The sequence below is a fragment of the Prionailurus bengalensis genome, chromosome F2, assembly GCF_016509475.1.
Source record: "Prionailurus bengalensis isolate Pbe53 chromosome F2, Fcat_Pben_1.1_paternal_pri, whole genome shotgun sequence".
NCBI classification, from domain to species: Eukaryota; Metazoa; Chordata; class Mammalia; order Carnivora; family Felidae; genus Prionailurus; species Prionailurus bengalensis.
This window is the reverse complement of record NC_057353.1, coordinates 62,248,998-62,262,018: the sequence shown is the minus strand read 5'-3', so window position 1 is coordinate 62,262,018 and position 13,021 is coordinate 62,248,998. Positions and strand designations below refer to the sequence as shown.

At 43.8% G+C, this 13,021-nt stretch overlaps 1 protein-coding gene across 1 annotated transcript in view; it reads left to right on the top strand.

The window, feature by feature from the left end:
* EXT1 (exostosin glycosyltransferase 1) overlaps positions 1–13,021 on the top strand; it is a 287,137-nt gene that overhangs the window by 108,406 nt on the left and 165,710 nt on the right. The gene's annotated exons all lie outside the window — the stretch shown is intronic.

The window sequence follows — 13,021 nt, the reverse complement described above, 5'->3', positions numbered from 1 at the left end:
TTCCTCAAGGTTGACATGGAGTATTCATTTTGAAACCTCTATTAGGTACACCCAAGTTCACTGTAAGGTTTTGGTTTGGTGAGGTGTTTTGGTTCATGTTTCCTAATGCTGATCTGTCTACTTATTTGTGTGTATCTTTACCTGTGTATCTATCTATTAATCATCTTTATGCACACAAACCTATTTATAATTTTTTTTCCTTTGTAAGTCATAAATTAGCATTAAAATGAGAGAGGGGCAGGAGAGATTTTGATAACATTTGATGAAATACAAGCACACTTTACATGTGCTTCAATGAATAAAGAATTTCAGAGGTGCACTAATCAGGAAAAAAATCAAGCCATAATAATATAACATATAATAAATATATTACGTAATAATATATTACATTATAACATATAACATATGTGTGTGTTTAAATTTTTTTATTTCATTTTTTTACGTTTATTTATTTTTGATAGAGACAGAGCACAAGTGGGGGGGAGGGGCAGAGAGAGAAGGAGACATAGAATTCGAAGCAGGCTCCGAGCTGTCAGTACAGAGCCTGACGTGGGGCTCGAACTCACAAACTGCAAGATCATGACCTGAGCCGAAGTCGGACGCTTAACTGACTGAGCCACCCAGGAGCCCCTATATGTGTGTGTGTTTAAAAGAAATATGTAGTGAAAAATCTCCTTTTAGCTTTAGGTTGTGTTCTGAAGCTCAACTCTTCAGGTTTATATTCTGGCTGTGAAGAAATAAAAGAAAAATTATGAAGTTGTCAAAGAATGTTTCTTCTCTCTTTTTTTCTTAAATGAAAAATGTGCTGTTTTTGTCAATTATCCAAGGAGGAAGGACAGGCTAGAGCAGGGAAAACACTAAGAATCTAGACTCCAGGGCCCCAAGGAGTAAATACCAGTGTTTGTCACCCACCCCCACCACCAAGTAAGATAATTTCATTTGGTTCCTCTAATTGAAAGAGCATTGAGGACTAGGTTTCTGTGTGAGCCACGCAGAGTTTGTGTTCCATGTGTTTTTCTAACCACTTGCTTATAGTGAAAAGTTTTGTTCTGTTAGGGGCAGTGTGTTAGGGGTGAGGAGGATCAATGAGAGTGGCGTTAGGAGTTAAAAAAGAGCATCTGGGGGCGTCTGGGTGGCTCAGTCGGTTGAGCAGCTTGCTCTTGGTTTCCGCTCAAGTCGTGATCTTGCAGTTTGTGAGTTCAAGCCCCACATCGGGCTCTGTGCTGACAGTGCAGAGCTTGCTTGGGATTCTCTGTCTCTCTGTCTCTCTGTCTCTGTCTCTGTCTCTCTCAAGGGTAGGTAAATAAACTTAAAAAAAAAGAGCATCTAAAACTAAAGCACAGGTATATTTTGTATTGTTGTTTAATTACATTTAATGAATCTACAAAGATGATAAACAGTGTATGCCTGAGTTAGGAAGGGGGGTCAGGCTGGGGACACAAATCTTTGGGACCACCCTGTATTTTCTGCAATCCTAGTCTCTAATACGATCGAAATATAGGAGTTAAGTTGTGGGGCGTTTCGTATCAATTTAACCAGACGGTTCTCCTTTAAAATTGGAATCAAATATTGACTTGTTAGTTGGGCATTCTTTGTTCAGATTTTCACTGTTTCAGGTAATGGGGGGATGTTTTATGCAGAATTTTGTTGTTTTTAAACCCTAAAGTTATGCATTCTATTGTTTATAAATAATTTGATCAGACACTAAATTAGAACAGCCAACTTTATAATTGATGGTACTGTTGGTTTTTCACATTCTCTTTTAAAATCTAGCTGGTGTGCTATATGCCAGCCTCTCATTCCAGAATTTCTGAGAGGATGAAGAGAAGGTGAATTAGCATTTCCCAGGGCCTGCTGGGTCCAGGACATTGTGCTCTGTAAGACATACGTCTTCTCCTTTCTCAGGAGAAAGGAGAACATCCTGGGATGTTAGCCATATCACCATCTTTCCCCAGTGCAGAAGGGTTAGTTTACCTGGGCGGGGCCACCTAGTTAGGGAGTGGTCAAGCTGGGATTCTGATTTCAGTCCCTGGAATCATCCTGCTTTGCTTTCGTGAAAATGGGCTCATTTGGACTCATCTGGGGTTTTCCCAGTTGGCGTTTGGTTTCAAGGGCCTAGGAGCCTTCACCCATGTTCAGCTCTCTTGTATCTGTGTGATAGGCACAGAGCACTTTCTTACTTATGCTTTCTTGTTTGCAGACCAGCATGATCCTACCAACAGAAACAAATTCCCTGCCTCAAAATGCAGAATTTACCTATACGTGTGAATGAATAAAAGTGGGTTCCCTTTTTCAAAGAAGATGCTTTGCAAAAACATACAACTGCCAGTCACAGAGGATACTGTAGGGAAGGACTACAGTCAGCATGGCTTTCCTGGGGGCAAGGAGCCTTGGGAGCTCCTTGGGGAGCAGAGGTGACCCCAGATGAAGCAGCTTTGCATGAAACCATAGGGCAAGGAGATGAGAGATGGGGAGGGAGTGAAAAGCAAGCATCCTGCTTAAATAAGATGCTTATTAGCTTGTTAAGAAATGAGCTTATTGTCTCTGACTAAGAGACATTTGAGGAGACCAGTCTCCATAAAATAAAGGGTGTGCTTTACCAAGGAGAGCATCTCTGGACTGCGCGTGTGTGTATCATTTTAACAGCCCTCTGGAAGAGCTCTCCCTTGGCAGCGTGCGGATGGCCAGTGGAAGGCTTGGTAGGGAAAACCAGCATGGGAGGTGAGATTCTGTGCCACCTGGGAATAGTCACTGATGACAGCCTACATTTTGTGGAGTTTCTTAGGAGGAGGGAGAACCACTGGTACTGAATTTTTTTTAAAGTGTAAGTTTTGGATCTTGAGACCAGAGTCATCTGTGGAGGGCATGAGCTTTACTGTAGGAAAGAACTGGAAAAGTGTATGAGCCATGTGGTGCTTCCTGTACATTTGCTTTGTGACTTTAGATCCTGGGTGATCACACAGGTCACTATGATGTCATGGAAACAGTCAGGCTGGGATGGCTCTATTCACAGATTGGCCAGGGTGTGCCTTGGGGTAACAACCATGTGCTCCTGATTTTGTCATCTGTAAAGTGAGGATGTAAATTGTCAAAATGCTTACCTAACCCTGAGGTTGTATGATCTGTTGCCTTCATCTCCAATAAGAAAAGAGCAATCCAGACACTTGATTAATCCAGTAACCATCCAAGCAAACTATTTTCCTTTTTACATTCTTGCCAAATGAGGGGAAAAGGTTTTGTAGTTTTGTGACTTCAAGTGCCCTGGGATATTAATGGAACAGACGTTGTGCCTATTAACTTATAAAAAATAATCAGAATAAGCTGAATCTGAGCCCATGCTTTCAGACAAAGGCCAGAGTTGGCTGTTTACTATTCCATGCCCCTACTAAATGATGGAAAATGTGCATGTCAGTTCAGCTAGTTCAAGTTTTAATTTCTCTTGATCTCTTTCCCAAAGCAATTCCTATTTGAGTTCATGGCATTAACCCTTTACCTTTCAGTCTGTATATGGGTTTGGCAAACTATGGCCCAGGCACTTTACAGAAAAACTGTGTCAGTCTTGACCTATATTAATGATTTTGGCTTGATTGTATCTGTGCATTTATTGTAAACAACTTCAAATTCTTCCTGAACATAGGTGGGTAGAAGTCTAAATATATATCTGTCGCTGTATTCCAGTTGATCATACTGAAAGTTGGGAATTATCCCTTCCCAGTGTGCTATGGCAATTTGGAAAAAACAAACACAAAACAACCACCAAAACACAGAGAAGGGCCAATGCCTAACTTCCAGGATCGCCTCTCAACTTGACAGACAAGTGGAAGGGAACTCTCCCTCTCTCCTAACTACTGAGTTGCATTGTAATAGAGGATTTTGAGAGTGGCGCCATGTTTTTCAGATGGCCTTCCCGGTTTCAAGACTGCCACTGCAAAGGGGTAGGAACATGGAGAGGGAGCTGACGGCTCCCTGAGATTTTGGCATCTCATCTCTCAGTGAGATGTCCAAGGGCAGGATAAGACCATAGAGTAGTGTTCCAGAATGAAGGTGGGTATTCCACTGGCCTGCACTCAGAAAAGAAACTGGTAGAAATTTTTGCTGCTTCTCCTCCAAAATGTTGACCATCAGCCCGTTCTGGGTAGAGCAGTTAGTGATAGATACTGAGTGTTCAGGTGTTGTAGTAAAAGCCATCTCAACAATGACTGCCCTCTGCCTGTTGCTTTTCTCTTCCCCTTTTCCAATCCTGCTTTAAGGAATGTAGGAATAAGGTAGTTTTACAAAGAAATATGTAGAAATTGTAATGCAAAATACTGTTTTTCCGGTTACTAGGACTGTATCACAAATTACTCCAAAATTTACTGGCATAAACAACTGTTTATTATGTTGATGGATTCTGTGGGTCAAGCATTAAGACAGGGCAGAGCAGAGATGCCTTGTCTTTGCTCTGTGATATATGGGCCCTCAGCTGAAAAGCTCAGAGGCTAAGGTTGGAATCATCTGAAACTGTGTTGTCTAAAGAAGCTTTCTGTGATGATGAAAATATTCTATATCTATGCTGTCCAATATGGCAGCCACTGACCACACACAGCTACTAAGCAATTCAAGTATGGCTTGTATAGTTATGGAACTGAATTTTTATTTTAATTCAGATTTAAGTAATCACTAGAGATTATTGGGCAACACAATTCTGAAGACTTGTTCACTGAGCTAAATGTAGATTTGCACTATCTAGTATGGCAGCCAATAGCTACTAGTTGAGAATTTAGTTTGGGCTGTCTCCACTGGAACACCCCTGTTTGACCTCATGACGTGGCCTGCTCTTCCTCAGCATACAGTGGCTGGGTTCCAAGGGTGAGCTTCTTGAGAGAAGGAGCTGAGGGACCCAGCATTGGAATAGATAGTACTGTTTCTGCCATATTATATTCATCAAAGCAATCACAAAATCCCACCCAGGTTCAAGAGGAGGGGCAGTAGACTCCATTTCTTGATGACAAGTGGCAAGGTTCTGGAAGAGCATTTGGACTAAAAATACCACTCTAGTCATTTCTGGAAAATACAGTCTGCCCCAGTTGTTCTAGTAGCCAGTTCGTCGATTCATTTATTCATTCAGCAGACACTTAGTGCCCACTCCGAGGCTGGCATCCAGTTATTTAGGGGATGGCAGTTGAGAGTAATGAAGCATAGGGTGGAAAGTGTGGGTGCAGAGGGTACACATAGGTATTTCCAAGGTAGTGTGGTCTGTGCCACAATAATATGTAGGAAGAGATGAGTAGCTCAGATGCACAGGAATCTCTTTGAAGAAGCAACATGAAAACTGGATCTTTTTTTTTAAATATAATTTATTGCCAAATTGGCTTATGTACAACACCCAGTGCTCATCCCAACAAGTGCCCTCCTCAGTGCCCATCACCCATTTTCCCCTCCCCCCCCACCCCCCATCTACCCTCAGTTTCTTCTCTGTATTTAAGAGTCTTTTGTGGTTTGCCTCCTTCCCTCTCTGTTTGTAACTGTTTTTTCCCCTTCCCTTCCCCCATGGTCTTCTGTTAAGTTTCTCAAGATCCACATAGGAGTGAAAACATACATCTTTCTATGACTGACTTATTTCACCCAGCATGATACCTTCCAGTTCCATCCACATTGCTGCAAATGGCATGATTTCATTCTTTCTCATTGCCAAGTAGTATTCCATTGCATATATAAACCACATCTTCTTTATCCATTCATCAGTTGATGGACATTTAGGTTCTTTCCATAGTTTGGCTATTGTTGAAAGTCCTGCTATAAATGTTGGGGTACATGTGCCCCTATGCATCAGCACTCCTGTATCCCTTGGATAAATTCCTAGTAGTGCTATTGCTAGGTCATAGGGTAGTTCTATTTTTAATTTTTTGAGGAACCTCCATACTGGAAAACTGGATCTTAAAGACAGACTAGACTGACCAAGGAGTTTGCCAGAGAGAGATGAGTAATTTAAGGAAAAGGTTGAACATGTTAGAAAGGACGAAAGTGCAAAGCTAAGCTTTTCCTGGGGATGCCTCAATTCTACAGTGCTTGTTCAAGAAATAAGACTGTACAGTTAACCCTGCCAACCATGTCCTTCATTTTGAGTGTGTGTGCCCACCCATACCATGCATATTGAGAACCAGCCGCATACCTAGCAGGTTGCCAATCCAGAAAAATCCATAGCCCAAGGGGATATCATTGATGAATTACAGACAAGTTGCCTGTCAGCAGGAAACATGGATTGGATTAGAGAATCCTCATACCATGCTGGCTTTTCTAAAGAAGGTCTGGCTCTGAGAGAGGAACAAAGATGCCTGAACACACATGGTCAGCATTGAAAACAAATATTGATTGGCCCCTGCTAGGAAGCTGAGCTAGAGTGGGTTAGAGTCTGATGTCAAAAAGTGCTGGGGTGTGGAAAACCATTAGCTGTGCTGATTGACCAGAATAAAAGCTCCGTCTATTTTTAAGATCTCAAAAATGAAGGTGAAATATTTAAACGGGTGGAAGGGCAGAAGTGACAGTGAGAACCCACAGCTGGGCAAAGGTCCTCTCTCCCAGTTGGCCTCTGTTGCTCTGGCCACAGGTCTTGGACCACACTTCTCTATCTCCTATTCGGCGTAGTGTTTTTCCGGATCTGTGACTATTTCTTAATGTTGTGCTAAATCCCCTTAACTGAACGAGAATGTCCAAACGGCTAATGTTCAATGGTGTTCAGATTTAGAATTCAGACCGTCTGCTGGGTTCTTCATAAACTGGTAGAAAATGCTGTGGCTCTAACTGATTGCATCTGACTGTCAACTGAGTTAGAAATATCTCCTCCACTGCCAGATGTACAAGATACTGTAAAAGGAGCATTTCTCCAGCAAATTAGACTTGCTAGCTCCGTGGATCTAGATTGAGTGAAACAGCTTGTTATTTGAGGGATAAGTCTGGATTTAGTTCAGTCATTTCTTTTAAATACAGGACGTTAGAAGCCTGATCTAGAGTCCTTTCAATGAAGATTTTCAAATTCTGTTCCTTTACTTTGAAACCTGTAATTTGTTTGTCCTTCCAGAGCTGTATTCTCAATAGAACTTCCTGCAGTGATGAAAAATTCTAAATGTGCACCTTAATCATTAACCACATGTGGATACTGAGTACTTGAAGTGTGGCTAGCACGACTGAGGAGTTCAGTCTTAAAATTTTATTTAATTTAAACTTAGCGACACGGTGCTAGAGAGTATCCCATTGGGCAAGACAGTTCTAGGATCTGTTTTTAGAAATGGTATTTACTGAGGTGAGTATAAGAACTTTGCTAACTCTCTAACTTTTTTTTTTTTTTGAGAGGGAGCATGAGCAGGGAAGAGGGGCAGAGAGAGAGAGAGAGGAGGGGAGAGAGAATCTCAAGTAGGCTTCATGCTCAGTGTGGAGCCTAATGGGGGGGAGGGCTTGATCCCACGACCATGAGTTTTTAAGTTTATTTTTTATTTTTTTAATAACCTCTATACCCAACATGGGGCTTGAACATAGGACCCAGAGATCAAGAGTCACATGCTCTTCTGGTTGGCTAACTCTCTAACTTGTTAGCAGTGCCTTAACTCGGGAGTCGCTTCTTTTCTGTAGCAGCCATCTCTAGAAGCATGGCTGGGGTGGCATTGGTACACTAAGGCCTGGGGGGAGGAGGGGAATGGGACAGGATTATGAAAGGACCACCAGGCCAGCCATGACTCACTTTTCCTATAGCATTCTCTATAAGATGACCAGGATATTGCTAGTGGGTTAGATAGCCGAAACAGTTTGGAGAAGGCCTGGCTAAATGCAATCATGTAGGTTTCCTTTCTGAACCTTTTCTCAGCCTTAAATATGCTCGTATGGGCGGTGAATCTCCAAAGGGGACCGAATATATCAGTACCAAATATATTTGATCTCAACAGACCCCTTTTCTCTTTCTGATGCTATTCTATGAGATGTGCTTTGGGAAGTATGGATTTAAGCAATGACATATTCTCTGCCAAAAGAGATGATAAACTTCAGGTGTGTTATAGGCAACGCATCTAACCTCTTCTGGATTTCTGTAGAGTTTAAAAATCTGCTTTTGTGTTTAGAGTCTAATCATTCCTTCACTGTGTTTGCATTGCAGTTAACTCCTGCAGTCCATAAATACCCAGGCTGGCCTGGCCGGACTGCATACCCTGCAAAGTCAAGGACATAAGTGTATTCTTTTTACAGCCTTATCCCTTTAACCCAGGGCCGAAACACCCAGCGTTGGCACAAAATGTAGGTGTCGGGGAGCTAGTCTATCCTGTTCCCTTGACACGAGGCAGATTAACAGGAAAAAATTCAAATTTAATTTCATATGTACAGGGAATCCACACAGACGTGGACATTCCAATGATAGTGAGGTAAAACCAATGATAGTGAGGTATATATGTCATTCTGAACTAAGGAGAAGGGGTTATGGATTTGGGAATGTCATTCTCAGGAAGATGAAAAAGAGTAAATGTTTACTAAACAAATGTTTGCTCGGTAAACATTCCCATCAGAAACAATGGGATATAGAGGACTTTGATCCATCAGGCCTTGCTAAGTTCCTCCCTGTCTGCCAGACCTAGTCCATAGGATGATGTGATTATCTATGGTAATAGCTCTCTTCCTGGTGCAGATCTTCTATCTAAATTCATTTTAGGCAATTGGGTGTGTATGGGGGGGAGGGTGATAAAGAGCTTTTTCTGAATCTGCTGGGTTTTGATTGTTTATTAACTCAAAATCATCTTCATGCCAAAGCAGCTCATCTTGGGGACAGCCTGCTTTCGGCCTCTGCATAGGAAAAGGTGGGACTTACTATCCCCACTACTTTTGTGCCTCTGCTGTTGACTTTCTGAATGGCCAAGTTTAGTTCTTGTACTGGAGAGGTGCTGGCCTTTCCTCCATCCATAATTATTCACTCTCTCTCTTTTTTCTCTTTTTTCCCTTGATCTCCATATAGACATGTATATGAATGCATGCTTGCTTCTCCAACTTCTTTTTTTTTTTTATAACTTGATGAGCCAGCAAGAGACCAATACAGCAGAGCACATCACCCTGTTCATTTAATCAAATGAGTCACAAAAGGTGGGGAAAAGAAAGAAATGGAAAACTGGAAGAAAGAAGTATTTCCCTACTGTCCTGCTCTTTCTTCTCTCTCTCTCCAAAAATTGTTCAACAAGTTATCTGCAGAAAACATCTGTCTCCCAAAGAATAAATGTAATTTGGTTTCTGAACTCGGCAAGTCCCCCTCTGGTTGGAAGGGAGAGTTTCTGTCACAAGACAGAAGTGAAATCAGCCAGATGCTGTCTGTGAAGCTGAAATACTGAGCTTGATGAGATGACAAGAAAGTAGCAAAAAGTGGTGTTTTTCTGCTTGACGGTGTCACCATCGCGGGGGTAAGAAAGCATTCCGAGAAGAAGACAGGCTTAGAGTCTACAGCTGTCCCTCCCTGTGTCCTTCTCCATCTTGCAGGCCTGCTGCTGTGGAGTGAGAGCCCTCGCCACTCCCTCCCTCCCTCCGCCTCTGTGCTTATCAGGCTTGTGCTGATTATCTTGTCAGGAGACAAAGGGTCTGCCAAGTAGGTGCCTGTGAGGAGTGTCAACAGCATCTCTGTGGGGAGCAGGACCTGGAAGACCTGGGGAGAAAATGCTGGGCTAATGTATGAGGCCTGGAAGCTTCTTCTTTGTTAAGGAGATTCATGGGTCTCCAAGGAGTGGAGTAATCAGGGCTAGGGGAAGATTTGGGGCCAAGTCTTTGTATCCTATATCCATCCGCTTAAAAAAAAATTTTTTTTTTAGCTAGTCAAAAAGAAGAGGTCCCATTGAGGCTTATTTGAACAAATATTTGGTCTCCCTAATTATGTACCCAGAGCAGCTCTCCTGAATGTTTAATGCAAACCTTACTATTTACAATAGCACAAGGAAGAGTTTATTACGTGTTTGGGAGGCTTCTGAAGTTGGGGCAATAATTCTTCTTTGCACTTATATAAGATCTTTCTTCCTAAGAGACCTCAGCCATATTTACTTTAGCCACTGTTCACAGAATGAAGCAGGGAGATGAAACCCCAAGGAAAGGAGGAACCCCTCCGGGCAGCTGCCAGCATGTTCTGTAAGGTAGTGAAACACTTGTCTTTGCCAGACGTTTTGTGCCAGCCGCAAACTTGTATTTCTGAGCACGGAGAACAGGCAAGCTAGGGATGACGAGTACCTCTTGACACGAATGGCGAGAGTCCCTAGCAAGGGTCGGGCAGGGCTGTTGACCTTGTGATGGTAGTGGTCTTCTGGCCCTTTCCCTCCTCTGTGATAGGCCTCGCCCATCTCTTTTTTATTCTCAAGATTTGGTGAGTTTGAATAAGATAATATTTGAAGACCTACACTGAAGACATTTGGGTCTAGAAGAACTGAATTGCAACCTTCCATCCTGTGTATGGACCTTCCATCCCGTGTATGGACCTTGGGAAGGTTGTTTAACTTCTTGGTGCCTCGGTTTTCCCATCTGTGAAGTAGGCACAACAGACACCATTTGCACACGTTTGGTATGAAGATTACAGAGTTTGAGCCCATTTCAAGCCCAGCACTCGGCCCCGGGGATGGACCTTTGTGCTGGAGCGGTGGTTATTATTTCTGTCATCAACCTAAAACGCCTTTTGACAGCTGAGGGCCACCTTCATTTTGCAGGTTGAGTGAAAAGGGCTTCTGAAGTGATTTCCAGAGTTTTTCTTCCATGCAATTCATGGTGCCCAGCACAACACAACTGGGCAAAAACTGCCCGTAAAAGAGATGAAAACAGGACAGTTGTGCCTAAGGCAAGTAAGGGGATGAAGCACATGGCCACATCCCCATCTTTGGAAATCTCTAGGAAATCAGGTTGTGGGCAGCGAGGATACAAAGGAAAGGTCTGACTTCCGGCCGTGGGTCAGCACCCCTAACTCCTGTTTGTCAGTCTCAGTACTGAGGCACTAACCACCCAAATAGGTACAAATGGCTCCTGAGCATTTTGTTGTCAGGAAAAGCATATATTTAGGTGAATATGTACAAATACTCACTTTCTAGGAGGCTGGAATGTGTCAAGATGCCTCCTCAGCTACTTTTCGTTCAATCCGGTTCATTGGATGCTGTGCCCAGCTGCTGGGTGGTTCAGTTCTCTGGAAAAGGAAGCCAGTTGTTTCCGGTCTACAGTCTTGAAACAGAATCACTGTGCTTAATACTGTCTTCCGGGGCAGGAGGAGAGGGAGACCCCCACCTGGCTTCCAAGGGGTCATTATATTTTTTTTCCATTTTGCACACAAGCAAATGCATTTGATTTGTGGCGTCGTTGGTGTCACATGTGCTGGTGTGGGCACCTTCTGGCAGGGCAGGGCTTCCGGAGTTCCTCGGCACTGACAGCACCTGTCAGTAGATGACCTCTCACCCCGACTGATGACTGCCAATCCTGAAATCTGACTTCCTGTCCTGGACTTTTCTCTTTTGAGCGGTCCGAGTGGGTGACTTGGCAGTTTGTAAATGATGCCTAACAGACTTCTCCAAGCGGTACTTCCAAAGGAGAGGAATAGTTAACAAATGGTGGGCTTTGAAGTCGGTCAGTTCAGAAGAACTACTGAGTGTACTCACTGGGCTCCATTATGAGGTCTGGGGCCACAGGAATGAAAGGCACAGTTAACGGTCCTTTTTCTCTAGGAGAACGTAGTCTAGTGGGGGCTGATGGACAAGAAACATGGCAGCAAAAGGAAATAAACCTACAGAAGACCGGGAGAGGGGAGCGGAAGCAGGAGAGCCCTCAGGAGGCACTTGATATACTCCAGACCATAGTAATTCAGCTTAGAGCTAGGTGGGAGCCAGGGGAGACGGGATATTCTTCCCTCCCCGTTGGAGGGAAAGCCAGTGGAATTTGCTGGGTCTTGCCTCTGCTGTGGCCTCTTGTCTTTACAACCTTCATTTTTTTTCCTCCATAAAAGAGAGATAGTAGTGAACTTACTCCACAGAATTTCAAATGCACCTATGTTTTAGTTGTTATTTAAGTTGTTGTCAGAGAACAGGCACCTCACGCTGGTTTTCAGGGGACAGCCCCTCCCCTGTCTTCTCTCTGTGTGGCCGCTTGCCTGGCTCTGAGTCGGGCCAGCCGGAACTTGTGCTGCTGCGTCCACAGGGACCTGGTTGGCGTTTGGCATTAGGAGGCAGCGGCCCCTTCCATTGCCGGGTCTGCTGCAGGGAAGAGGCAGCTGTGGCCGCTCCCACGGCCACCTCTGCAGGGCTGCTTCTGACACCGTGGGGGGCTGGAGGCGGGGCAGTTGGGGGTCGGGAGGAGGGCAGCCGCACACCTGCCTTGCCCTTCCTCTTCGCCGTCCTATGGTCTCTCGGTTCCTAGCAGCTGCGCCTTCTTCCCTGATAACGCAGCGCTCAGCCCTTCCAGCACTGGTTCTTACCATGTGGTTTGTGTTTCCGGGTTGCAGCAGAACCACCTGAGATCATTGTTCAATAAACCTGCAAACTCTTGGCCTCACCCCTGACCTCCTGAATCGGCATCATTGAGGCCGGGCCCAAGAATCTGCATTTTCCGACGAGCTATTTTGCGAGCCCTGTGCACCCTAAATTTGGGGAAGCTTTCCATTCAGAAAATCTGATTTTGTTTTTGGACTAACAATAGTCACTAATATTTGTTGTAGACTTATTGTATGACGCTGCTCAATGTTTTGCATGCCTGAGAGATAGATCCTAATAACAACGTTGTCTTATCGGTGGGTAAATTGAGGCATAAGGGATTTAAACAAGCTGTTCAAATACGGATTAAAGGGTCAGTGTTTAAACCCAGATTTCCAGCCCTTGTCCTTCTCTTCTCTTTGGCCTCTCTTATGTAGTGATATTCCATGAATGAATCTTCTAGGTTTGTTTTTTTTTTAATGTTTTATTTATTTTTGAGAGAGAGAGAGAGACAGAGTGACAGCGGGAGAGAGACAGAGAGAAAGAGAGGGACATCTGTAATCCAAAGCAGGCTCCAGGCTCCAAGCTGTCAGCAC